At 44.0% G+C, this 24,892-nt stretch overlaps 1 protein-coding gene across 4 annotated transcripts in view; it reads right to left on the bottom strand.

Annotated features, from left to right (window-relative positions):
• The window catches only part of FTCDNL1 (formiminotransferase cyclodeaminase N-terminal like), a 286,417-nt gene that overhangs the window by 168,699 nt on the left and 92,826 nt on the right, over window positions 1–24,892 (bottom strand). The gene's annotated exons all lie outside the window — the stretch shown is intronic.

Raw genomic sequence — 24,892 nt, 5'->3', positions numbered from 1 at the left:
ATACACTCCGATGAATCCCAGGATGTTTCAATGGACGAAGCCCCTTCGCATGTGGCCAGAGAGGTGAGGCCCCTACCCGATAGTCCTCCTGGGGGTGTTACACAGCGGGTGGATCTCATGGGGAGGAAAAACCCTTTGGGACAAGGGACGACACCTTGGGAGATGCACAGTATAATTCCCCCACACACCAACCTCCCTCATCCCATTATCCTGCATCAGGCATAGCCCCACATATTTCCATATATGTCTGAAGAGTCGACAATGTCACTTCCCTAGGAAACACTGAAACGAGGAAGAACATTGAGCACCTGGATCACTTTAATACTGGGACGAGGAAAAGCAACAACAACCTATTCAGGAATGAAGACCTCACTACTGAGACGAGGAAGAGCAACACACCCATGTGGCAGGTTCCGCAGAACCAAGGTGCATGGACTAGATGCCATAGAACGGCTAATACCATTCATGTCATAAAAAGGGAAGAAGGACTAGGAGGGAGAGAGGAAGCAGGATTTGAATGCTGTAGAGGAGACGGGACGCTGACAGTACTGGTAATGGTGTCCCTAGAAGCTCCATTGAAGAAGAAAACCAACAAGAGGCAGAAGCCTGAGCTCCCATCCAGTCTGAAAGCCTGAAGCGGGTGTGGAAGCCTAGATGCGCAGTTCAGAGGCCGGGAGGCAGCGCGGAGCCACCGCAAGCCGTGGAAGCGGCCAAGAGATGCCGTGAAAGCCCAAAGCAACGACAAACAACTGAACAGCACCAGTAAGCTTTCCAGAGAGGTTGCGGAGACCGGGACAGCTTTCTAGTAGATCACGAAAGAGCCTGGGACCCAGACCCATATACGTAATAAAGGCCTCCACACCAATCCTCACAATCGTAGTACCTGGCAGGATAGTGTACCGGGTTGGCTGTGAAACCAAGGAGAAACAAGAACCACGTTGACTGTGGAAGATGCTGGGAAGAAACTTAAGGAAGCCTCCTCCCTAGTAATTTGTGTAGAGAATATCAAGGATACTTTTGGAACATTAGATGAGCATGGTGAGGAACTGTTTGAAGATATTGCAATAGTGCAGCAGTTTTTTCAGTTTTATAGTCAATTATACTCTTCACAAACCCGGTTCTCCCTGGCTGACATTGATAGCTATTTGGACCAGATAGCTCTACACTGGTGCACGGTCGATCAAAGGGAGCAACTGTCATGCCCATTGTCACTTTAGGAAGTGCTCAATGCTATCAAATCCTTGCTGCATGGGAAGACTATAAATCATGAAAAAGGGAAAGGTGTCGCTGTGCCAGAAGTAAAGCGCTGAAACGGGGGTCATTTGATTCCTGGGGCTCCTCTAAGTAGCTCAATGTATAAGCAATAAATGCTCTAGTCAATTATTTTGAGAAAATAAATCCTCTTGGCACAATATATGAGATACAAACGTGAGGCAATTTTCACATAACAAACGTTTTTTTAATATATATAATATATGTACAGCATTCGACAAGTGATAAATCAACAAGGAACTGACAGTGAAAAAACAACAATAATAAAGACATATAAAAGTCTCCAAACATATAAACCAAATTGATGCAGTGTGGCACACACCTAAATTAGATCTATTATTTCATCACAGAAAGAAATGCATTTAAGTCAAAACGATGGTGTCCAAAAAGCAACAGATATGCAGAAAAGTAAAGGATTGATGAACTGAAAAAGTATAACTGGAAATGCGGTTATTGTTGGCAGCAAAGTGGTAGGACCTGGATATGTCTGTCTGTCCTGCCAGGGTCTCTGGGAAAAATTTCAAGACGAACAACCTTTTGTTATGCTGCTCTAGTTAAGGAGTGTATCCTTAATGTTCCCAGTATAAAGGTCTGGAAAAGTAAAATCAAGACAGAAAAATCCTGATATTATTATTCAGGTATATCGTCTGTTTCCGAGGTTTTGCCAACGCAGTGGGGGAATCTATTCCAATGGATGCGAAAGGATGTGTGGGTAGGAAAAAAGATATCCCAGCACTCCCCTCACGTTCTTGCGTTTCGGCGGCAACTGGTCCCTTAAAGGTTGAGGACCAGTTTTAATGTTCCGCCTTCTTCAGGGCTGGTGAGTTCGGCTCCTGTAGCTGACCTCCCCGGATCGTGCTCCCAGTGCTCTGGCTCCTCGCCGCATACACAGCCTTGTCCCCTCTCACTCCTTGCACTAGTTTTCGACCTCTAGCACAGTCCGGGGGTGTCGCCTCTGCCTCTCCAGTGGCGGCTCCTACTGGGAAGACGCCTGCACCCGATGGGTTTACAGCAGACTTCTATAAACACTATGCTGGTAAGGTGGGCCCTCATCTACTGGCATTGTACCAGCATAGTTTGGAGATGGGTCATCGCCCGGATTCACTGAGGGAGGCAATGGTGGTGGTGCTGCTGAAACCAGATAAGCCCAGTAATGAATGTTCTTCCTACCGACCAATCTAGTTAATTAATATGGATAATAAAGGTTTAACAAAAATTCAAGCATCCCGGCTCTCGCCCATGATGCTGTCAATGGTGAGGGCTGACCAAGCAGGCTTCATCCCGGGTCGGTCCACGTCATACGGCCTCAGGAGAATGTTTGGGCTAATCACGGCAGCAAAACAAGAGGACTCGATAGTTGCCGCACTGTTGGACACCACTAAGAAGTTCGACTCAGTTGAATGGCCATTCCTGTTTTCTGTAATGAGACGCATGGGGATGGGGGAGCAGTTTATAGCCATGGTCTCCCTATTATACTCCCAACCGGTGGCCAGAGTGAGGGTTAACGGCCAATTAACCACGGCCATAGTGCTGGAAAGGGGGACACGACAGGGGTGCCCCCTCTCACCATTGCCGTTTGCCCTGGCGATAGAGCCCCTGGCAAAAAGAACAAGGGAACTACACCTGCACCGTGGGGGTCAAGCTACAAACCCACAGGGTGGTAGTATCGTTATATGCGGACAACATGGTGCTGTTCATTAAGGACCCCAGGGTTAACCTGGACCCCATTATGAGAGATGTGCAGCACTTCGGGGAGCTCTCCGGACTAAAGATTAACACTTCCAAATCGGTGCTTTTCCCCATTAACTGAGGTTGAGCAGTACCAAGATGGGTGGGGGTTCCAGTGGCACATGCTCCAAACTCGCTACTTAGGGATTAATATAGCCAGGGATAATAAGGTGGTGTTCAACAGCAACTATGGTAGAGTCCTTGAACTGGCGCACAAAGCTATGGTGAGATGGAAAAACCTGCCTATCAACTTATATGGAACGGTGTCTGTCGTTAAAATGACACTGCTCCCTAGGTTTCTCTACGTTTTTTTTAATGCCCCGATAGCAGTGCCGGGGGCTTATTTCCGCAATCTGAAAACGGCAAGCTCACAGTTCCTATGAGTGGGCAAGGGGCCAAGGATATCCTGGGACAAGCTGGTGGCGCCTAGTCAGGAGGGCAATCTGGCATTGCCCGACTTTGAGACCTACTATAAAGTTGCACAGGCAGGATTTCTTCAATATTGGTAGGCATGTGGAGGTGGAGAAGACATTGGCGGCTCTGGCCCTGCTGCTGTCGATCCTTCTCACAGCACCAGTCAGAGCACAAGGGGCACGGAATATGGTAGAGATCACCTGTAGAGCTTGGACTCACATAGAACACAAGGCAAGGGGTATGTACTGTACTCCCCCAGACTCCCAAGTACTATACATCCCAGGGATCCCCCTCACAAGTGAGAAGAGGTTTGTGTCCATGATTAAGAGGCTGGGCATATCACACTTTGGGGATCTTTTCCCAAACGAGATGTTCATCACACTGGATGGGTTGCGAGGGAGAGCGTTGCGAGGGAAACTATCTGCTTTAGACATATTCATATACTACAGATTGAGGGTAAGCCCAGGCCAGGTGTTCGCTGCTTTCCCTACACAGCCTCCGGTTTCCCATAAATTGAATCGATTGCTGCAGGGATCTCTGGGTCAGGGGACGATATTGGGCCTAAATTCCATGTGTATAGACTCCAAGGGCGTGTATAGATCCGTACCATGGAAAAAGTGGGAGAGAACCTTGAGGAGGGAAATGCAGGAAGAAATGTGGAAATACTGCTGCGAAGGGACTAGAAAGGGGGCCATCTACACAAGGTTCAAACTAATTCACTTTAAGTACTTACATCAGTTTTACCACACACGGCAAAGCTTAGGGAATACTTCCCCCGATACATCAGGGAGGTGCACAAGATACAACGCAGAAACAAGCAGACTTCCTCCATCTGGCTTGGAACTGCTCGCCCGTGCAGTGGTTCTGGGAACAGGTGTTTGAAACAATCAGCAGCATCACCTCCCAGACGGTGGTCCCGGACCCACTGCTGGGCCTGTTAGGTTACACCAAGACGGTGGAGAAACACACAAAGAAACTTGTGGGATTGCTCCTCATTTTGGCTAAGAGAAGGGTAGCAATGATGTTGGGGGTGAGAGGGAGAAGCCGCAGTGCTTCTCAATGGCGGGCCGACATATTGTACTGCAATGACATGGAAAGCGGATGGGGGGCCTTAACTCCAAACCGTTGTAACGACAGGAGTATGTGGGATGCTTACACACAATTTGTGATCCGTCAGTCTCATGCTGGGGGGGTCCCCGGCACCCGAGAGATCCGGACCATGAACTGAAAAGGTAGCCGAGAGACACATGTAACGTGGGAGCAACACTACAATGACTATGCTGATGCCTGTAACTTGTGAATGCAAAGCAGATGGCCTTACTGGACATGATGTATGGGATCTATGATGTAAGTGATGGAACACTCTTGTCAAAATGTGATTGCACCAGGGGGCGGGGGGAGTGGGAAGGAAGGGTCTGTTAGTAGTTTAGCATACAGTGATGTTTGTTCCTTGTTATGTGCAAAACACTAATAAAGAGAATTTAAACAAAATAATAAAAAAGGATACTTTTGGAACACTAAAAGAGGAGAAGACCCTCATTGAACATTTAATTATTGCACCATTTTGGACTTTGAGACTAAAGAAGGTTTCCTTTTTACATTAGTTTAGGCTCTTAGGGTGAGGGCTGGAAGGACAAATTGCTTACCCGTGGAAATGTTCTTTCGATTGAATGTTCCTCCCACATATTCCTCATCTTTGATATCTCCTTCCAGCGGTAGCTGCTTCGGCAAAAATATTCTCCCAGTTTAGGGCGCTGTGGGTCGTTGACTCGTGACCCTCAGCGGACTCCGGACAACCTAAAGTACGACATCACCACCTGTATATATAGAACGTGCTGCGCCCGTTCCTCAGTTCTAGTTTTTCCTCTCTTCAAGAGCACAGATATTCACAAGGTCAAAACGACCAGACCGTAAACAAGAGGAAGGTGTAATACACAGAAATTCTACTGAGGAGTAGGATGGGAGGGGCGATGAGGAATATGCTGGAGGAACATCCATCTTTTTTTTTGTACAATCTTTTTATAAAATGTTCATCAAAATACAACTCCATCACATAATGAGTTATACTATAAAAAAAACTAATACATCAACTGAATCATAACAATAAAATCATTTAAGCAATATGTACAATCTCTGTATATCCCTGCCTATATGCACTAGTACCCTATCATCCTATGCAACTAACACAAAATAAAATACATCACAAAAAACAACAGCAAGAGGAAAAGGAAAAAAAAATGGGAGGGTGGGGGGTTCCTTCTCACTTCCTACCTTTCCCAACCTTTCACTACCTCATCACTCATGTGTTAAACAATCCACATAACACAAGATATTCTCTCTTTTTACCTTTATCCTTCATGGACATCATCTCATATTTAGACACAATCTGTAATTCTACCAAACAGGCCTCAACAGTAGGTTTCTTTCTAGTCTTCCAGATCCTAAGGATTAGCCTAATCGCCACCATCAAAGCTTTATCAATCCAGATATTGTGTGTCCTAGCATTTATGCACCTTCCTTTATGTAGAAGATCACATTCGCTGCTGATCTCTGCATGACTATTCCAAAGATCATATCAATGCTATCAATTACTCCTTTCCAGAAATCTTGCACTTGCAGGCAATCCCAGAGCAGATGTAATAGGGTACCTTTATCTCTCCCACAACTCCAGCAAATGTCATCCAATCTTAATTTCAATTTAAACATCATGACTGGTGTCCAATAAACCCTACCTATTATTTTCTGCCTTATTAAACTTAAACTCATATCCTTACCTAATGCTGCGCCCCACCCTGAGAACATCTCTCCAATCTTCCTCTGAAATAACTACATGGACATAATTCGTCTATGTATTTTTGAGCTTGTTCCAAGCATCCACATTTCTCATCTCCATGGGCATGAAACGTATATAGGTATGTACACTGTATTCCTTACCAATAAACAGCTCACAAATCTCCGGTTTCTCTCCTAGGGAGTCACCAGCCATGCTCTTCCTGTGATTAATGAAACCAACTCCAAATATTTACCCTGCTCTCTACTTCCTAAATTATACTTACCTTGTAGTTCCTCAAATTGCAGCCATCTACCACCATCGAGCAAATTATTCAGACTCAATATACCTTTCTTAATCCAACCTTGCCAGTGTAAACAACTATTATTGAGTTGCAATGTCTCATTGTGCCATATAGATGCATCATGGCTGAAAACAAAGCATTGCCCATTTTCTCTGAACCATGACCACAGAGCATGTCTAGTCGCAGCTATCTACTGCAATTTAAACTTATTAGATAACTTCCCCATAGTATAAAGATTCTCCAAGCGATAAGGGGCACACATTTCCCTTTCCATACATAACCAAATCGGCCCCTTAATAGTCTCCCCCTTAAAGTAGTACAAACTCTTCTTAGATAAAAAAGGCCTTTTAGTATTTCACCAAGTCCTGATAACCAAATCCACCCTCTTGAACTTTCTGTAATAACATATTTCGGAATACCAGGTCTTTTTCCAATTCACCACAGAAAAGATTGGAATAGTTTGTCAACCTTTAGCAATTATTTTTTTAGAAACAAATAAAGGTACAACTGTATGACGTGTAATACCTTAGGTAACAGAACCATTTTAATCGCATACATTTTTGCTCATAAATTTAAGTTCAGCCTCTACCATTTTTTAATAGATAGCCTAATTGTGTCAATTACCTGATCACTATTATATTGAACAATTTTATTCAGATTACCAATTATATGTATACCCAAATATTTGACACCCCCAGGAGACCATTTACAATTCCAGGATTGTAAAATACCACTATCACATGTCCTAGACATTGGAAAGATTTCAGTTTTATCCTAATTTACTTTTACGACCCGACAATTTCCCCACTTCCTCAAATATTTGTTTCAACATGGGTCCACACACCTCCGGATTTGACAAAAGAATCATATCGTCTGCATAAGACAAAACGTTAACGTCTGTATTCCCAACACACAGCCCCTTAATTTCTTTACATTGTCTGATGTATGTTGCTAACGGTTCCAGCACTAAGTTGAACAAGAATGGCGACAGGGGACATCCTTGCTGCGTGCCTTTCGATAGAGTAAAGGACCCAGAAATCAGTCCATTAACTAATACCCTTGCCTTAATATCATGGTGAATACAATCAATCATTTGCATGAATACCAGACCAAACCCCATCTTCAACAATGTTTATTCCAGGAATCTCCAATTCACTCTATCAAAGGCTTTTTCAGCATCAAAGAATCCTATAACCCGACTTGACTCTTTACCATAATGTATCCCAATAACATTTAATACAGTCCTAATATTATCATAACCAAATCTTTCTGGAGTAAAACCCACCTGCGATTCATCTATCAAATCACCCATACAATTCATCAACCGATTTGCCCAAATTTTGGTAAAGAATGTAAGATCTACATTCAACAAAGATATTGGCCTATTGTTCCCACATATTTTATGATCTTTACCTGGCTTTGGAATTACAACAATCAATGCATCCTTCATCGAATCACAAAGCAGCCCTGGCGTTATGAAATAATTAAAGAGTGCACACAAAAATGGTGACAACTGAGTCGCAAACATTCTATACAATTCCAAAATTATACCATCCGGTCCTGGCGATTGCCCCTCCTTCAACTGTAATATCGCATTACATACTTCAGCCTCATCAATCATGGATTCAAGTGTAACTTTCTTTTCAATGGTTAACTCTGAAATATTAATTTTATCAAAAAAGTTACCTAGGTCTACTTCACTGGGAGAGAATTCTTCCCTATATAGTTGCATATAGAAGTTTCAAAAATACTCACAAATGTCCACATTCCTGTGCAATGTGTCTCCATCATCCGTTTGTATGGAAGTGATACATGTACCAGTCCTGATCACTTCAAGTTTATTGGCCAGCAACTTCCCATTTTTATCACCAAATTCCCACAACCTTTGTTTTGTATAAAACAACCCTTTCTCACCTTCTAGATTCTGCAATGTTATCTTATTTGAATGTATATCTACAACCGCACAAGTTTTTTTGTAACTCCTGAACCTCCTCTTCTATTTTTTGATTGTCTCCAAATTTCTTTTCTTAGCGTGTCGATCTACTTATCAATTCTCCTCTCAAAACTGCTTTAAAACAGTCCCAAATGATTTTAATATCTACTGAACCTTAATTCTCCTCAAAATAACTCTTAATAAAATCTCCAAATCCTGTGGTTACCAAAGAATCATTAAGTATACCTGCCTGCATCCTCCACCCCTTAGATTTCTCCCTCATGCCCCTCATATTAAGCTGCATGTCAAGCAGTGCATGGTCCGAAATACCTCGCTCTTTAATAATTGAGCTCAATGTCTGACTAACCAATCTCCTACTAATAAAATAATAATCAATCCTGGAGTAGGAATTATGAACTGAAGAATAGAATGAGTACTCTTTCTCCATGATGAAGTTCCCGCCATACATCAACTAGCATGTGTTTAGATGTAAAAGCCTTTAACTCTTCACTGACTTTTTCATTTTTATACCCACAATCTGATCTACGATCCAGTCTGCTATCCATCACCACTTTGAAATCACCTCCTAATATTATTTGTATTTATTATGTTTATATAGCGCTTTACTCCAAAACGCTGCACATTTTAACAACAGGATACATATAACATTAACATTATAACAATAAACAGTAGAAGCAATTTACAATTATGAATCAGTCCAACAAAACAGCAAGTACAGCAATTAAACTGAAGGGAAGAGGGAAAGTAGTGTGGTAGAACAGAGGGAGAGAGAGGGTTGGGGAGGAGGGGTGGGAAATAGGATGAGGGGGGAATAGGATGGGGTAAACGGGTGAGAATGGGGTGGAGGGGGGAGAGGAGGGAGATGATCATGGTGAAACGAAAAAGGAGGGAGGGGGAGCAAGAAGGGAAGGGTTTCATGGCGGGGAATGGAGAAGGAGAGATTTAAGGGATGTGCGGGATGAGGAAAAGGTAGGAATAGAGCAGATGGAGAGAGGTAAGGAGTTCCAATGCAGGGGGGCTAGAAGCTGGAAGGAGCAGAAATGGGAGGTGGCACAAGGGGATGGAGGAACAGTGAGGAGGAAGTGGTCAGCAGAGCGAAGGGAGCGGGAGGGAGTGTAGAAAGAGAGGAGGGAGTAGAGATAAGGGGAGCAAGACCATGGAGAGATTTAAAGACTAAGCAGAGAAAATAAAATTTAAGTTGGGAGTGAAAGGGAAGCCAGCAAAGGGAGGAAAGGGAAGCAGAGATGGAGTCACGGGAGGTGAGGAGACAGAGGGTGCGGACCGCAGAGTGGTAGATAGATTTGAGGGGGGCGAGATGAGAAGTAGGTAGTACGAAGAGTAAGGAGGAGCAATAGAAGAGGCGAGGGAAGATAAGGGAGGAGATTAAAGGTTTAGTAGCATGGAAAGTGAGAGAGGGGAGGACTTTGCGAATATTAAAGGAGGTGGTAGCGACAGGCACGAGAGGTGAGAGAGATATGATCGGAAAAAGTGAGAGAGGAGTCAAAGTGAATGTTAAAGGTATGTGTACCGCGCACCGTCACCAACGGAATTGGTCCCCAGGCGCTCTGGTGGATCTGCAAATGATAAGGTGGGAAGGGTTAGTAAGGGGAAGAGGGAGTAGGCTAGTGAGAGGAGTGGTGTTCTGTTGGCAGCTTCAGCTCGGTATACACCAGATACTGAGCTTTGGTGCGGGTATTGGATCGGTGTCAGTCCGCATGTGCTGTTGCTCCGGCTTATGTGTTGTTGCCGTGTTGTGAAGTGCGTGCGGCTTGCTGTGCGAGAGATGGTTGTGTGAGTTTTTGGAGTGGGATAAGTATGCAGAGTTTGAGCTTATATTGGTTAGTGGGTTACCTGACCTTTAGCATGCTAACATTCACAGTTCTATCCAAGTGTGGCACGTGTTGACGCTCACAACTCTGTCTGGATGCGGCGCAGGCCATTGCTTAGGATTCCATCTAGGTGTGGGCATGTCAACATTCACAATTCTGTCCAAGTGTGGACATGCCAATATTCACAATTCCGTCTAAGTGTGGACATGCTAATATTTAGAGTCCTATCTAGATGCAACGCAGGCCCATATTTACAATTCTATCTAAATGCGGCGCGTGTTGGTCTTGACAGCTATGTTACTATGTAATGCAAGGCAACTTCTACAATCCTGTCATGAATAAGTTCAGTCTGGTGGTCACAAATCCTTCTGAGTGTACCTGATGAGAGTATATGGCAGTCTATGTTATTGGGAGGTAACATAGATTGGCAGGGGTTTTCTGGAGCAGAGTAATTGCTCTACTCCCCACCCATGCCACACTCACAGTTTTTGTTGGTGTCTGTTGGCTGCTGGCTTCACTGGCTTCCCCTGCGGACACCTGCAGACACATCATGGAGCCGCCAATGTTGGACCCGCCCTTTGCCTTGGGGCCCTTAGCCGCAGGTGCTGCCGGGCAGAGGTCTGCACGGGTCAGGTGCAGGATAAGGAGGGGTAGGCCAATCAGGGCCGGGGGGAGGGAGCAGGAGGTGGGACCGGGGCGAGGGAGGCTCAAGCGGCAAGCGCGGACCACGAGGCTCGCACTGGGTGAAATTAAGAAAATTATTTTAAAAACCTGGAGCTGGGGCACACACGAACGCTTACCTGAGGCCAGTGGTCTAAAATGGCCCAGGAAGAGTGTGCGCTGCGGGTTAAGCCCTTATATGGGAGGACAGGTCAAAGAGACCCCCCCGCCCCTGCAGTCCCCTCCTTGTGATGTCCCCCCCTGTCACCAGGGCCCAGGTGGTGGGTGGACCACTGGCCGACACATCGACTAAACATACTGTATTAGGCTAGGCCCAGGAAACCATTTTGAAAACCAGAACGCCATCTTAAGACATGACTCCTTGTGTGCTGCAGCACAGCCCCCACCTTTAGAGAGTCCTCGTCTACCCTGTTGCCTCCGCTCCCTGGCAGATCCGCTGAAAGCCCATTCCCACGACCAGTCGGACATGAGCTAGTGTTAGAGCAAACACTGCATCTTTCACCTTCCGCAGATCATTATCCTCAGCGTGACCCGGGCAGCGGGGCTGGCTTGGAAAATAACTGTAAACCGCCCTCGATGAAACAAAAGCCTTAATCCCACACCAGGAAACTGCTCAATACATATATGCATATATATTGCATTTCAATGATATCCCTCATGCACGACTTCCGTGTCAAAAATCTACAAACCCTGTACGAACCGAAGAATGTGTCATTGTGCGACCACATGGTCACAATATCCAAACCCCCTCAGTATGCACAATACACTCAGGGTCCCTGGCCTCCTATTATGTGCCTCTCTAGGGGTAATGTAAAGTGAATGATACCAAGTGCTTATGTCATGACTACACTGGTGCTGCTAGAGTGCAAAGGAACACAAGTGCGACAGTATTGTGAGCTCATGTAAATAAGTTGCATAGAATGCCATCAAGTGCAAATGTACAGGTTTAATGTGTATTACTGCTGTCAACCGTGTTGGTCTGTTGCTCCTGCGTGCTCCACCAACCCTAATGCTACCTTGCGTATCATGTTTACATTGTGATGCTAAAACTGCTAATATTGCAAATACTTACCCTATAGTGACTAATGGAGTTGTAGATATAGTTAACGAATTCTGAAATGAATATATACTGCTGGAAATGCTATAGATGTGTGACCCCTTAGCCATTTTTTATTATGCGAATCCCTTAGTTTTACAGTTTGCAGCTTGCTAGAAGACTATCATTGTGGGCATATCCAAGGCCACCTCTCCTCCCTTCCCATTGAAGCCTGCCAGAGAAAGCAAAGGCCCGAGCGACACCGCCTCACCTCTCCCAATTCGGCTAGAGCCGTTTCAGGCATTCATGATTCCCCCGCAGCGCACATGGCCACGAACAGCCACCTGAATTATTTACAGCCCAGCAGCAAAATCCAGCCATAACCAGAGGCCAGAGGTGCCCCCTCATAGGTCCCACGACCCATCAGTTCACCCCAGATTGATGACGCTTGTAAAAGAAGACATCTAATATTGTACCAACATTGTGTAAAAGCATCCGTCATTACTTCTAACGAGACCCAAAGCCTGGACAGCTTACCCCATGCCCTGAGACCCGACACCGTAGCCTATGATACCTAGTCAACAGGATAACAGCAACCCTGTATTGATGTATCGCCAAAGTACCTCACCTAATGCGCATTGCTCCTGTGTTATATTAACCTGTAGAATAACCTATTGTAGGATTTACAGGACAACTGACATTGCAGCATTGAATGAATGGGGTGTGCCTGGCCCTTAGGGCAGAAAGCCAAGAAAGACGTCCATCAATGACACTGACCACGCCTGACCGAACAGCGCCTCCCGGATGAGCCCAGCTGACCTGCCCACCCCACGTTGGCACCCGGCGGTGTCCACCAACCACGGAGAGACGCATCACGGCTGCACATATAGTTAGTCGACGCCACCCAATCCCCATGTACATGTGACCCCTATAGTGTGTAGGTGCCTATGACAGGTGCCTATGACACTTTTTGTAAATAAAAACGCCTGTCTTTGCTATTGTCAGACAGAGCGCTCTCGGAGTTTGCAGAGTTCTTTGCATGCCCTATTTTGACTTAGATAAAGCTTCCCTTAAGCTCACCCGCACCCTTATTCCCATTTGTGGGAGAGTCCATTCTTGCCTCTCATTGCGGGGAGGGTCGTGCTATCTGGGGACGCTCGCCTTCACCCTGCAACACAACTCGAGGGAGAAGCCAATCAGGGCTGGGGGGAGGGAGCAGGAGGTGGGACCGGGGAGAGGGAGGCTCAAGCGGCAAGTGCGGACAACGAGGCTCGCACTGGGTGAAATTAAGAAACTAATTTAAAAAACCTGGAGCTGGGGCACACACGAACGCATACCTGAGGCCAGTGGTCTGTCTGAATGCCTAAATTGTGAGCGTGGTCAGAGATAGGAAAGTGGAAGGAGATTAGATTACCTCATCTCCTTCCATTTTATCCAGTAGACTACTCAATGAAGCGAAAAACTGCACACTTGGAGAGCATGGTGCATATACCGTCCCAACTGTCACCTTCCTACCATCATAAAGTATATCAAGTGGTAGTATACAACCTTCATCATCCTTTATTGTTTTCCATATTTTAATCAGCAGCCCCTTCCTGAACAGAATGCTCACCCCTCTAGACCTGGAATCATAATTACTACCCTTGAATATCTAGAACTAATGAAATATCTCGCAGACTGCTCACTTACACAACCCACCCCCTTCACATTCCACGAAATAAAAAATGGATTCATAATGTAACTTCTACTTCAACTTGCCTTCAATGAAGCCTAACCAAATAGGCCACTCAAGGATTTCCAAATTTATCCACAGTGTATCAAAGAAAGTGAGAGGAAAAAGAAAAAAAGAGAGCAAAAAAAAACAAATGAAACACCACAACATACACAAATACACTCACATAGAACAGTCTAGAGTAATTCCCATGTAAAGCCTGATAGCCATCAGCCATACATGAGCTAACATATATACAACCAATATTTTACATATAACTATACTTACCAGAAACCCATGCCCAAAAAATAAAGTTATAATTATCAACATCTTTCCCAGCTAAATTCCAGAATTTCCAAACACCACATCTCTTAATCCTCACCAATCCCATTTACCCCTTAAATATAACCAAACCCAGCCACAACCGCCTTCAAGAGACAACTATCTACATCCAATGAAATCTCAAATAACATACTGGTCCAAAATTCACAGTTCCTTAACTTTCCCACAGATCATATTCCTATAGTACGGCTAGAGTAACTTCTATATACATGCATCCTAAATCTTCCAGGTATAACAATACCAACCCCTTATAACACTTCCTTCCAACATTAGTCTTCTCCCCACTTCCCAATTAGTAACCCTCATATCACATAACCCAGTGAATCACCCAAACAGCAATAGCACCCAAGATGTCATGTAACATATAGACACCTTATTAGAAACCCGAACATCCAAACACTACCCATTCCCTTTCCTAATGGTACATCCATCCAGGAAGTTGCATGAACTTTGAGAAAAAGTAAACTTGACTGCAGTACATAGTGCACATCTGAATGTAATCTCTGTACTCTGTTGCACCATACAGAGCATCTCACTTTAGTCGTTGCATTCATTCCACCTCCTGTATATATTTAAACGCCTGGCAACATCAATAGAAAATGCACCCATAGTCAACAGGCCAAAGGTGGACAGGTTGATGAATTATGCAGCACCCTATTGACCTAAAATGATCAACAACAAAAGAAGGACTGCTCTTACTGTGAATTATTCATATTAGGAATTTGTAAATGACTCTGAAGAGCAATTGCAACAGATGGGAAGCCCTGGAATGAAAGCCTCTCCTCTTTCACCGCCATGGAACAGATCTAAGCATATGTGTAGGGAAGTCACACCAGCTAGCTAGCTGCAACTTTAGGAGATTCAAGCATGTTCCAGAACTATATCCCCACTTGCATGTCTCAGAAAAAACACGATATTATCACCCACCATCTTCCAGTCCTCATTATTGTATTTCTCATCTTTGATACACTCTCATAGTATGATGTAGGAGGTGGGAGGTGGGAACAAGAATTTGTCATTAACGCTGTGTAAAACAGCGTTCCCAAATTTTGCATCCTGTCCCGACGCAGAGTCCAGGCAATAATGTTTTGCAAATGTATGCAGAGAGGACCAAGTAGCAGCAGCACAGATGTCCTGGACCGGTACTCCTCTCTGTAAGGCCAATGAAGTGGCCACACCCCTGGTTGAGTACACTCGTAAGCCTTTAAGAATGTTTTTACCCGCTAAATTGTAGCATTCGGACATACATAATTTAATCCAGAGGGACAACGTTTGCTTGGTCACAGTTAGTTCTAATCTATGGCCCGCGTAACCCAGAAAATGATGGTTGTCTTGTCTCAGTTTAGCCAACCTGGAGATGTAAAAACTCAAGGCCCTCCTAGGAACAAGACGATGAAGCATCTCTTCTTCCTTGTAGGGATCCGTGAGTGGGTAGAAAGTAGGTAGTACCATTTTTTGAGTAAGGTGAAATTCAGAAACTACCTTAGGTAGAAAGGTAGGATGGATTCTCAAAACAACCTTCTCCTTGTAAAAGGTGGTATAGGAGGGTTACATGCAAGAGTGAACACAGATAGCTGATATTTTAGCCCACTATTTAGCAGGGGCTGCATTCTCTGGGGGCACTCATATTAATGAGTCTGTATAAATAAAATGCCCTGTGGCCAGTAAATGTCCTGGTGATACTGTTCCTCTGCAGTGGGAATCACACTCAGCTATGGAAACTAGTGTAAGGAAGGTAGGAGCGAATTAGCACTCCCTATACATTCTACACGAAATTAACCTCTTGCTCTTGCACTAGTGGGGGACGCCTCCATCGCCCTTCTGCTGCCATGAGGAATAAGACCTCGGCTGGAGCAGAGGTGGGGCTATTGCAAGACACACTTGGACTCCATTTTGTGTGCCCTCGACTCCATCTTTGGACTAGGCCACAATCCTGCAATACAAAGTCTCCTCTCCCCTCTGCAGCGCTGTGCCCAGCGAGCACCAACCGCCCAACCTTTTCTGCGCGCTCAAGTCCCTTTCTCGCGGATGCGCTAAAACTAACTGATACAATTAAAACTATGTATCATATCATTCTCCTCTGAGATCACTGTCCTGTGTGTGAACCGGCCTGAACCATGACTTCTAGCTCAACCATCTGCACAAACCTGCTCTTACACCCCTCTCTGTTGGAAAATGACTGCTTGTGTAACCATGTGCCCTCCTAATGTATTCTCTTGATGTAACAGAAGTGTGCCCCCACTGTGCTAACCACCCCAGAGTGCCCCCAATAAACCCAGACTCCTGTCACAGTATATCCCGTCCTAAACTCACATGTGTCACTCCACTGCCCGCCTCGCCCTGATGTGCCAGACCAGCCCAGTCCTCAGGTTATCACAGAAAGGCAAGACCCCCGCACCCTTGACCCAATGTGAGATGATGCAGTTATGTATGTACAACATAAAAGCCTCTAAGATTTATTCAAAGATATTTTGATGCCTATTGTTTTCTGCATGTCTAGAATAAATGTATAGATTAGCTAGTGAGATCCAGCCGCCTCTCCGACCTGGCCTAACCTTCACCTCGCACGGACCGGCCCAGCTGAATCACGTGATGTCCAACCTCCCGCCAAGTCATCGGCCAATCCTGTGGAGCCGACCCATAAAGAACTATATGTGCACCTCCCTTCTAACCAATGATATTGTAACTTGCTGGCTGTATGGAAATCATCACTGATGACGCTGTAACCTTTTAAAAACACATTGTATTGTATTGTCTGCCAGAGCGCTCTCAAGGCAGCAAGAGTTCTCTGGATGCTGAATTTCATATAAATCTTTGACAACTGGCAATCATCTCTCGTGGTCTCATTCCCTACTGGGATGCGTCCTTTATTCTAAATTTTATTGGTATAGTGGGTAGTGAGTACTTTTACTTGGTGACCCCTGGGACGTGATCGAGGGTGCACCGAGAGAAACCCCAGTGCCGTGCGGCGAGATCCGGGATGCCCCCAGCAAAACCATTGCCTCCTGCGGCTGACCAGTGGGCGCACAAAAGAAGAGGTTCCAAAGGTCCCGGCATTGCAAATACTCGACTGCTCGCCAGGGCGGGTCACGGCTTGGTTGGGGTGCGGCCCCGACTGTGGATGGACCGTGAACTGAGGCTCTCGGATCCCCTTGGACACGTGAGTACTGGTTGCGAGAACCTCAAAGAAGGGAAATATAAGTGGTGTAAGGATAGCAATAAGTAACATAATAGGGAGTCATATTTTGGGTCTAGGGACAGTGCGAGTGTAATTGATAGGCTTTTTTCTCATCTTTTCTTTATATGGCCATTAGGTTGTGAATACAGAGGTAACGGAATACGTGAAGAGTACGGGAACCTAGCTCTGAATGGGGGTAGAAGGCGGCGCCGCATAGCATGGTCTCGACCAGTGCAGGAAATAATGGGAGACTCGGGAAATATTAGTAAATTTAGTAAATTCTTTTTCTGGCAAGAATAACTCTTAGAAGTCGGCCCACAGGGGCCCAGGGAAGGGGGACAGGGGCAAGAAAAGTGAATGGGAGGATATAATATGGATAAGTGCGACTAGGATAGGGCAGGAGTATAATTGGAACCAAAGCAAAATACATGTTATGTGTTAACTGTCGTCAACATCAATTTGTTGGTACGTTCAAAAGGTATATGTAAGTGCGGCATCCATGTGAGAAGTATTGAAGATGTGTTCTTTGTTGTTCATATAGAAGCAAAGAGGTGTAAGTAACAAGGTCTTTTGTGATAAATATACAGTGAGTGTTGAAGTATTGCCAGAGTAAACAGAAGTATTTTTTCAAGTGTATTTGTCTCTCACACTCACACTCACACACACACACACTCACGTTACCAGGGGAGCCATGGGAGGAGAGGGAGCATCCCAAGTGTGGCCGGAAGGGGGGTCATTTGATAAGAGTGTTAGACCTTGTGACAACCCACCTGTTAGCAAAGTACCGACGTAAGCAGCTTCGAAACAGACGTGAAATATTGGATCTCTGGAGGATGTTTGAAGATGCATCCCCTGGTAATGACCTAATAAAAGAGGTAACGCCTGAGGTGGCACCAGCCCTAACAGGGGAGGAGTGACAGCAGAAGAAAAAGTGGTAAATACGGGAGACAATGACCTCACTAGATTAACACTGCAGATGTTGTATCCCATACTACACAATGTACACAGCAGAGTGAGCTAAACAAATTGCCTTTTGTCTTTGTGGTTAATGGAAGAGATGTTGAAGAGATAATCAAATCTGTGACCCATATAGGCAGAGAAAATATTCCCAAGACAGTTTTAAAAGCAGTGTTGCTCAATACTGGATCTTTGATGAAGCATGCCATGGAAGTGGCATTTTATATAATGGAACAGCAAATTATCTCTGTGCTTTGACTGCAACTTGGCTACATAGTGCAGCATGACCTACCATTGCAGCAGGACCTACCATTGCACTGGCCATTCCCACAATGTATGGGTTAGTGTGTCAAGATAGGCTGAATGGTAATGGTGGGGGAGTGGCCATCATCTTTAAGTCGGAATTAGAAGTATGGGAGGTTGATATTCAAAATATACAAGGATCAATCAGGCATTTATAAAGCGCACTGACACCAAAGGCATCATGGCACCACCAGGATGTGAGATGTTTCAAGTAAATATTAGTGCAAATCCTGAAACTACCCTGAATGTGATTTTAGTCTATAGACCTCCAGTTGTTATGCAAGATTTTGTGCACCAACTAATTAACATTGTATTACCAATGCTAAAACCAAATACTAAAGTCCTGCTATTGGGAGATGCCAATTTAAGGCTGGACTGTAAAGAAGATCCAGTAGCAAAAATCCTATAGACATCTCTGAATAACTTTGGCTTTATCCAATTGGTCAAGGTATTGACCCATATTAAGGCTAACACGCTGGACTGGGCGGCCACACAGAATATTAAAACCAATCATGTTATTGCACACCCGTGTCCCTGGTCGGATCACTTCTTTGTTCAGTTGAACATAATATGTGAACAGAAGATGAGGATTAGGGAGCCTTAAAAAAATCATGGTAACCTCAAGAAACTTGAGAAAACTTTCCCCAGCATCGATGGAGGTATGTCTCTCGCCGTTGGTGACAGTAGTTGAGTCTGGACAAGGTAGATGATATCGTAAAAGCTTTCCAGGAGACGACCACTAAAGCAACCAACACTCTTGCTCCACTCAAATCAAGGCTGGTGGTAATAAGAAATAAACCAAACAAGTGGTTTTTGCAGGATTTACAAAAGTTAAAAGTAATGCAAAAAAAAAAAACTGTATACCTGAAAATCCTCAAAAGATCAGAAGGATTTGGAGGCATACAGAATTCAAACAAGCCATCATTAAGATGAAAAAAATAATGTTTGTCACCAGAATCCAGGTGGCCCAGTATGAATCAAAAGACTGATGTAAAGTCCTAAAAGAAATAGAAGATCCCTGTCGCAGCAAACTGGATGGTCCAATTACAGATACAGCCTGGTGTATCTCAATTCAAGCAGCCTTGCTGGGGAAGCTCGACAGGATCAAGCAGTATATAGAGGATAAGAAAAGAATGGTCCGATAGATGGGTTAAGGGAATTTACATTAAAATGCCTGCAACAACAAAGAATAATGAGTGTTTGGCTCATCAGTCAGAAGATACTTTTAAGGATGTCAAAGGGAAGAGATGATGGGACTTCCGTGATATGTGGTACCTATGTGCGTTGACTGGTTAGCAGGAGAAAGGGAATTATTATTAGGACACTTGGAAGAGTGGTTCCAAATCATCTAGGATTGACTTCATTTTTGTATCTGATGATTTATGGGCAGCTGAAAACACCCTATACGATAAGAAATGGCTCCCCTAGTGATCAAGTTAAATTGACAGTGGAATTTAGTTTCCTTAATTATCTTGGACTAAAGGACAAAATGCAGGATGTTATTGTAAGTAGGGGTAAAAATCAAACCAATTGATTTGGGCCCAGTTTGACCTACAGGAATTTAACAAGAAGTTGGAGATGGAAATATTTGATGAAAAGAGAGTTCTGGCTAAATGTGTATCTTCAGATTATAGCCCTGTCGTTCAATTCATCACAAGGGAATACAGGAGAGAGGATAAAAAGATCACCCGGAGGGGAATATTTACCTCTCGAAATGTTGATGAGTTGAAAAAAATCAAAACAGGGATATACAAATAGAGTTAAACCCTTAAAAGCACTTGTCTATAAAAAGGAGGGGGGACAAATGGTGGCTTGTATAATGGTGAAGGGCGACAAACTATCGTAAACTAATTACATTGAAAGAAAACAACCAGAGTGTAGTCCAAGCAAATTTGATTCTTGAATCAACATGGATATACCATTATTTGAAATTGTATAATCAACCAGCTGACTTTAACAAACTGGGAGGGTCTGAAACTAAAAACTTGGAATCTAGAATTTGGTCATCAAAATTGAATCTATCATATGACAATAGTAATAATAGGGCCCCTGGTCCTAATGGGCTTTGAAACAGTGTTCTTAAAGCAGACCCGGTTTTATGGGCAAGGACCCTGTTCAATCTTTTCCAATCAGTGGTTTATTTAAAACTTACACCAGAGTCCTGGAGGGAGGCACATATTGTTCCCATTTTTAAGAAAGGAGCGTGGGATGCGCCCGAAAATTATATGTGCTACTTGACGCAGATTCTAAAATATTAACATTTTGCTCCCCTCCCTTAATGAATGGGCTTCCCAGCAGGGTATTCGTATGCCCAACCAACTGGGCTTTAGGGTAGGTACGGGTACCAATGTGGCAGGTTGGGTCTTAAACCACGTACAATGCTTAGCCTGGGAAGGAGTTTACAGAGGGGTGTATATTGTATCAGCAGATTTATCCCTGGCCATCAATTGTGTAAACTGGAACAAATTGTGGACGAAATGATCAAACTGGGGCCTCCCAAAGGTGCTATTGGCACTTCTTATCCATATGCGTGAACACTCAGCGTTAAAGATCAGGCTTAATTTAGAGGGATTGTTATCAAGTATCCCGACAAGTAGTGGTTTTCGTCAAGGATGCATATTGTCTCCATTTGTATTTAATGCATCCATGGCAGATCTGAGGGAGCATCTTAAGTCTGCATCCGTTGGTGCTCCAAACGTCTTAGGACCTAAAATTCTTTTGGATAACTTATGCAGACTATATTCTTCTGGATTGTACAAAAGTGTTAATCCAAAGATTTCTGAATAGCTTTTTCCAGTATTGTACAAAAAACTATCTTTTTCCAAATATTGGAAAAACCCATAGATTAATGACGTACCTTGGTATGGACATATTTAGTACCGATGAGAAATTATTGGTAATAGAAAGGCTATATATTAAAGCTTTAAAGGCAAAGACCTAGCTGAAACATTTTCTTTCCAAATATGGAAAGTGTTCAATCATCCCTCTTAATATTTTATAAAGCTAAAATTGTTCCCATGTTGATTTATTGTCCGGAATTACATCAGTTTTTTGGATGAGGACTTTTATTATTTAGAAGGACTCCTATGGAAGAGAGTATTAAGTTTACCACAGGCCATACCTAGCCGTGTTATCAGATTCAAATTGGGCTTGTTATCTCTTGAAGCCACCATTGTATGGAAGATAATTCTATTGTGTTATAAATTTAAAGTTCCACCAGTGAATACATTGTTTTCGGACGTTAAAGAAGGCGCAGTTCAACTAGATAATATTCTCGTAACCAAAACTGCTGAAAATGTGCAACAGTGAGGACTAGACAGAGACCTACTAAAGGAAATTCTGTGAGTGTACAAACAAAGACTAGGGCGTACAGACTGGTGTAGAACACGAGATACAGTGAGTGGACATGAGAGGCATCAGAACTTAACCCTTGGGCATGCAAATTGGGAGTGTGCGCACAATACCTTTGTAAATTTCCCTCTTGGAAAATTGAACATACATTGCTGAGGTTTAGGCTTGATATCTTGCCCACTAGGGTGAATTGTGTCAAATGGAGGAAGGGGGTGGAGGAAGGGGGATTGCCAGTCTGACAGATGTAGATTCTGTTCAGAGAATCACGCCAACATCTTCTTTTTGTATTGAAAAGCTTCAACGACCCAACCTGTCGCCTGCTTCAGAAAACTTGCCCATTTGTATGGACACAACACAGGGAAAGTTATTTGGGAATTGTGCTCGTCCTAGATGCTTTACCAGTTGAGCAGGTCCCCGTTTCAATTCTTGTCTATGATTAACCTGGTAGACTAAGGATAGTGTGATTATGGTTGTAGGCACTAGGTTAATTGCATGATTTTTGTTGAGGAGTGATGGTGTACATTGTTATTTTTTATGATGAAATGTATTTCAATGTATTAAAATGAATTTGATTGTGATGAATTTGTGTATGTTTTATTCTGGTTATAAAACTGAATGCACAACAAATAAATAAATAATGCTGGGGCTATCAGAGTCTATTTTACACATTCCTATTCAGAAGACCCAGATTACCTTTCGTCCTGTAACAGAAGCTGAGTTGTCGTATATTATTGGTAATCTAAAACCAACTAATTGTAAAGGGGATACTTGCCCTTCTATTATTATTAAAGCATGCTCTGCCACTTTGCTAGGGATTCTAGCTAAATGTGTCAATGCTTCTTTTGTGGAAAGTCATGTTCCAGATGAAATTAAGAGTGCATGGATGTCCCCTTTACTTAAAAGCCAGACCATTGCCCATTGGAGCCGTCTAACCAAATGCTGATTACTAACCCCATTACTATTGAAAATGTTGGATTGTGTAGCTTATAGGCAGATTTTAGAACGTCTTAATGATTTTAACATTTTAAACAAAAGGTAGCGTGGTCTTAGGCAGGGGTGCGGTACTGAAACAGCACTGCTGGACCTGGAGTCGAGACTTTTACATATCATGAACAAAGGAAACACAACTCTACTCAGGTTAGTGGATTTATCTGCAGCTTTCGACTTGGTGGACCACCCACTACTTATCACCAGGTTGAAAGAAGTTGCCGCTTTTTCAGCTAAGGCAGCTAACAGGATCTGTTCATTTCTTAGTAATAGACTGGGTAGGGTCTGCAGTGAAGTGGCGGAGGCCTACCATTATTGTTGCAATTTGGAGTGCCCCAAAGAGCTTGCCTTTCGCCGTAGTTCTAGAACATTTTTACAGTTCCCCTTTTTAACTTGCTGGAGGAGAAAAGCATTGGTTTTAGAAATTATGCTGATGACACAGAGTGTGTCATTCCGCCATCTGGCTCGTATGAGGAGGATGTTAAAAGGGTCAATGAGGTCTATGAAGTTATTCAGGCATAGATGGTTGACAATGGCCTTGCACCGAATACAGAAAAAACTCAACAAAATCACAAAGCTAGGAGTAGATTACAAGATATTTGAGGTGGTTGGTTGTGAGATTGAGACTAAAAAGAAAGTCAAAACCTTGCATTCAGAACCAGTCCAATGAATTGAAACTTTTGCAAAGGTATCATGTGGGACTTCTTAAATTGAGGGAGAAGCCCAGTCTGTGGAGAGAGTGGCAGTTGATGCCGAGATGTTTCAGGACCTGTTCGGGGGAACCTGCCCTGATCAGCCAATCGTCCAGGTAGGGGTAGATGTGAATCCCTCCCCTCCTGAGACTTGCTGCCGCTACTGCCATCAATTTGGTGAAAACCCTAGGGTGGGGTTGAGCCTGAATGTCAGAACCCAAATCTGAAAGCGAGAACTGCCAATGGTGAGCCTGAGGTACTTCACGTGCTTGTGATGAATATGCACATGAAAGTAAGCATCCTGAAGGTCCAATGATACCATCCGATCCGGGAGCTGCAGGGCCTTAAGGATCTGAGAAAGAGTAACCTTTTGCACTTGTCATTGCTGGGGAACTTGTTCAAGTATCTCAAGTGCAAAATGAGTATCAATCCTCAGTCTTTCTTGGGGATCAAGAAGTATGGGGAGTACCACCCCCAGTTCCATTGTGCTACAGGTACTGGGTCTATGGCCCTCTCTCCAGCAGGATGGACACCACCTAGAGAAGTAACAGATCTGGAACCTTGAGGGAGTGACTCCCTGGTGGATGATCTGGAGGCCCTTTTGAGAAAGGGGGCAGTAACCCTGGGCTACCGTTTGCAAGGCCCAAGCAACTAAAGTAATGTCACACCATTCTTCCAAATGCTGAGTGAGCCTGCCGCTCCCCCCCCCCCCACAACATTCCTGTGGACTAAGGCCTCATGGATTTTGGGTAAGCTGTGGTGGTAGCCATTGGCAAAGAGGTTGCTGCTTGGGTGGTCTTACCAACAAAACCTTGTCTACCTCGAGGAAATCTTTTCTGGCCCCTTTGGCTGGCCTGACCCCATTGCCTTTCCGAAAGATGTAGAGTGTCAAAATGGGTGACCCCTCCAACCTTGAGGAGTCCGATAGGTCTGTTGTAGTTGCCTTATCTGGTTATTTTTTTGTAAAAATGGGTCCCTGAAGATGGTCCACGAGACTGAAATGCATTGGACACCACTATGATGCTTATATCTCCAGAATAAATGATATTATGAAAACCAACCGAAAAACCAAGAACAATTCTTTTCACCATATATTTGTAAAAACCACAGAAATTGAATCTCACCCATGTTTATATGAAATAATTACCACTTATTCATATGGAGTATTCACACTACGTCCTTCCAGACGACAGGGCTTTTCCAAACCCAGTCATTATCCATTGTTGCCTTATCTCTGCACCAAGTAACTTAGCTGCTGCTTTGGATGACTGAAGTTTTTCCAAACTTTCATCTACTTTGCTTCTCGACAGATGGGAACCATCGGAAGGCATGTGCAATAATCTGGATTGAACATCAGGTGCAAAGCTAGACTTACGCAGCCAT

The sequence above is a fragment of the Ambystoma mexicanum genome, chromosome 9, assembly GCF_040938575.1.
Source record: "Ambystoma mexicanum isolate Mex_15411 chromosome 9, UKY_AmexF1_1, whole genome shotgun sequence".
Taxonomy (NCBI): Eukaryota; Metazoa; Chordata; class Amphibia; order Caudata; family Ambystomatidae; genus Ambystoma; species Ambystoma mexicanum.
This window is presented reverse-complemented; position numbering and strand designations above follow the sequence as displayed.